Genomic DNA, 4,398 nt, shown 5'->3' with positions numbered 1-4,398 from the left:
GGTGGCAATTGAGAGAAAGAACTAGAGAGGAGGACAGGGCTGAATTCTTGACAGTGATTGTCTCCGCACCATGACCAGGAGATAATGAGTTACCAGGGTATGTGGGCAGGATCAGTCTAGGAGGGCATTGCAAATGTTCACAGGTTGGTCCAGTAAACAAAGCCACCAATTAATTAATCAATTAATTCAACAACCATATATTAAGCTCACACTATGTGTAAATCATTATGCTAAGACCAGTGTGAGGGAGGAAGACAGGGCATAATCTCTGCTCTTAGGCAGGTCTAGGCAAACTCAGACTTCTGTGGGTCACATGTTTAATTTGTTGTTAATTCATTCCTATTAGAAACAGTCACCACGTGATGCTGAGGAAATTACATAACCTCTCTGAGCCAAAGTTTTCTTATCTTTAAAAAGGATAATAATAACCCTTATATTCCAGGGCTACTGAGGGAATCCAATGAGGTAATGTGTGCAAGCTTTTTTATATCTTAAATTGTTATATATATTTGAGCTATTAATATTAATGTAATACTCAATAATGACCATGCTAATTAATTATAACATATTTCTGTAGGACTTTAAGGCTTCCAAAGTGCTGTTCTCCCACTGACCCAGTGAGAAAGGTCATAAAATTATAGACTTATAGATTTAGATCTTGAAGGGAGCTTAGAGTAATATGGAGCCCAAACCTGTCATTTTATGGATGAGTAAATTGAGAACCTGAGAGATTAAATGATTTGACCAGGGTCAGACGAGTAATAAGCATCTGAGGCAGGATTTGAACCTGGGTCATCTGACTCAGGTCCAGTGTGCCCTATCTCCTTTCCTCAGTCTAGGCTGCCTCTTGTACAATGTCTGAAGCCCTATCAGAGAAGTCGTTGACTTAACTTAGAATGATGAGGGCATTTAGGGGCTCCGGGCTTCACATTGGCTATAAAGACAGCATGTCTTCCCTTTTTGTGGTAGAGAACAAGATAAAACACCTGGTAGCCAACCTTCAGAAGCCTCTCTGAACTTAGGTGGTCTAGTTATTTTGTGTATATGTTTTGTATTCACTCATATGTGTACATGTTGTTTCCCTCAATAGGATGTAAGCTTCCTGGGCACTAGTATTGTTTCATTTTTGTCTTCATATGTCCAGAATCTAGAAGGTTGCCTGTTGCACAGTGGGAGCTTAACAAGTACTTGTTCACCATTTGATTGTTACATGTGTTCTCGCTCATTCTGTCTTCCCCTCTCCCATCGTGCTGCTGAAAAGTTAAATAAGGAGTGGGAATGGAGAACTGAAGTGAGAGAGTCAGTTACAATGAAGGGGCTGTAAGGAAGGTCAATGCCAATGTAAAAGGAACACTGGGTCTTGTGCTAGTGGCATAGCTCCTTGCTGAGGTCAGCTCTTGAATCCACCTGCTCTGTTCCCGTGATGTGCCAGCTGAAGGCAAACATTTTCAGAAAGACCCTTTCCTGAATCAGATGGCCATGTACCAGACTGGGAAAAGGAGCATCCTTGGGAGTTCCAGATCAGACCAGGTCCTGACTTCCAGCACCTTCAGAACCAGGGCTCACTTGGATTCTCAGCTCATGCCCTGTGCCATGAATCCCAGGGTTAGAATTCCTCTAGAGCTTCTGTCTCTTCATCTGATGGGTCAAGATTCTAAAGGGACAAAGGAGGACTAAAACCAACTCACATTTTATATGTCCTAGAAGTCCTGGTACCAGATCAGTTCTAAATCTGTGGTGGAGTGGAGGGGAAGGTGAAGAATTAGAGAGATTAGGCTATTGACTTGCTCTAACCACTAGGCAAATGTGTGTGTGTGTGTGTGCGCGTGTGTGATCTATTATGCATGAGATTTTTTGTCATCATGTTTTTATTTGTTAATTGATTGTTTATTAAGAAGAAAACCCAATTGTGACCAGCCTTCCAACATGTGTGCCTTTTTCTCTCAAAAACCCCATTATGCCAAGGTCACATGGTAGGTGGAATAGTGGACAGAACACTGAGCTGGGTTAAGTCAGAAACTTACTTACTGTGTGACTCTGGGCAAGTCACTTAACAACGTTTGCCTCAGTACCTCATCTATAAAATGAGCTGGAGAAGGAAATGGCAAGCCATGCCAGTGTATTTGCCAAGAAAACCCTAAATGGGGTCATAAAGAGGCAGGCATGAGCGAAATGACTTAGCAATATATTACTGCTGCTTACTAAAATATATATTATATTCAAACAGAGGCAGGATTTCATCAGTTTCACTAGGGATTTAGAGGTAATTAGATTAGACAAATGCTCCAATCCACACATCTCTTAAAAATAAACTATTCTTTGTAGAGGGAAGAGTTAGAGAAGAAGATGGTAGATCACTTTTGCCCCTAGAAGGGCAAGTGTAAGCTATTTTTAAGTATAAGACCCTCAGAGTGGCATTCAGAGCCTTTCCAGCTGTCCCTCAGTTTACCTTTCCAGCTTGGATGAGTTCTTTTTTAAAATCTTTGTTGACAAATCCAGTCAACACCATAATTTCATACATTCCTATCAAAGTTAACGCTGGGGCTAGAATCAGGAGGAGGGGAATCATCTCCCATTCATATATAAAGGAGATGGCAACAGATAACCCAACACTGCTCGCATTCTGGGCCATCATACTAAGCCTTTTCCTTTCTTTGATCTCATTGGGGGCATACACCTAGGAAAGGTATTGGTGGATTCAATGATAAATACATTGTAAGTATTCCCCAAAAGTTACTAAACAGGGCATAGTTAGAAATTGCTTTTCAGAATGGTTCAACCAATGCACAATTCTTTCAAGGATATGTTATTATGCCCCACGGTCTCTCTGATATTAGTCATTTTCCATTTTTTCCAACTTTGCCAATTTGATTCATGTGAGGTAGAGCCTAAGAGTTACTTTGTATTTTTAATAAGCATTTTTAAAATTAGAAGTTATTTGAAGCATTAGAAAAATATACTACTGACAGCATAGACTTCCTCCTTTAAAAACTTTTTTTTTTCACTGCTCCAATCTCTTTAATCTGTGAGATGATTGATCATCATCGGAAAGAAAGCCAAGGGGACCAAGCAGGGCAGGCCTCCAAGGCTAAGCTGGAATTTGGGCAGGAGTCTCTGGGGTAAGGGTGATGAGGGAGTTGCTGGCCTGTGCAAGCTCAGAGATGGACACACCTCCTCTCTGGCAAATGAACTGGGCCACAGCTGCCATCTTCTCGGGTGTGATATAGCTGAACTTGCCACGATCATCAATCACACCCATCAGTGTGCCTTCAGCCAGCAGGTACCGCATTCGGTTTAACAGCGTCCTGGGTTCCCAGGCCCACGTGGGATGCTAGGTCCTGCAAGAGCACATCTTTTCCCTGCTTAATGTAACTCAGGGCCGTGCAAAACACGGGCCGTGCGCCCCCATGCGGTCCGCCTGTGTCCACCACAAGCACAGAAATCGACCCAATGTCAAGTTCCACGCCCGTAGTAAACACAGGCCGGCGGCATAAAATCGCACTGCGATACATTGTAACTAATGAACACAGTCAGGCTGCTCCTCCGCCACGGTCTGCGCTTCGCCTTCCTCCTCCACTTCAAAGATCCCCTTTAGTTTCAGGTACTCCTCACTGCTCCCTCTCTTTCCCGGCCTTCCTGTCCTTTGCTTCCTTCCTTTCCTCTGCTAGACTATGTCACTCATCCTTCCTTCCGCTCTTCCTCCCGCGTGGATTTCAGGCGACGCTGCTTCTCGCTCTCAGCTCCTTCCGCCTCTTGGTGGGCTTTTCTGGCCTGCTTCTCCTGCAGCTTCCTCTGTTTCTTGGCTCCAGTTTTTGCTGTTGAACTTCTGCGGGTTCATCACCACTTTCTTCTTCTTGAACGTCTATCGCTTCCTCATCCTCTTCGTCAGTCCTCTGGCACTGGGCCTGAAGCCTGCTCCCCATGTGTCACCGGCACCAGGGCCTCGCTTGGGCCCTCTCGTTTTCGTGTTCAAGAAGCTGGGGCCGTACCCTTCCCCCGCCCCTTCCTCTCTCCTCCCTCCCCTTCCCCACTCCCCCACCCCTCCCCCTCCCCCTCCAGCTGCTGCTGCCGCCGCCTTCACCATGCGCTGATGTTCCCGATCTGCTGCTGCTGCTTGTTTCCGGAAGCAGGTCACAAAAATGAGAAGTGCAACCCGTCTAAAGGTTTTGGCCATTGCCAATGTCTTCCTTGCTTCCTTCTACTTCTTAGACTACCTCACTTCCTTCAAGGCACAGCTGAAACATCACCTCTTTTAAGGGCCATCCCTTATTTTCCCAGCTGTTAGTGCCTTCTCTTCTCAAATGACCTTGTATTTACTTTATATAGTTTGTATCTGCTTATATACGCATGTGTTGTTTCCTGACAGAATGTAAACTTTGATGGCTGGTTTCATTTTTT

General features: G+C 44.5%; 1 pseudogene; it reads right to left on the bottom strand.

Annotated features, from left to right (window-relative positions):
* Positions 1–3,088: 3,088 nt before the first annotated feature.
* LOC118850205 lies at positions 3,089–4,174 on the bottom strand (annotated as a pseudogene).
* Positions 4,175–4,398: the final 224 nt, after the last annotated feature.

This window comes from Trichosurus vulpecula, chromosome 5, assembly GCF_011100635.1.
Source record: "Trichosurus vulpecula isolate mTriVul1 chromosome 5, mTriVul1.pri, whole genome shotgun sequence".
Taxonomy (NCBI): domain Eukaryota; kingdom Metazoa; phylum Chordata; class Mammalia; order Diprotodontia; family Phalangeridae; genus Trichosurus; species Trichosurus vulpecula.
Note: the sequence above shows the minus strand (reverse complement) of the source record. Positions and strands in the feature narration are given on the sequence as shown.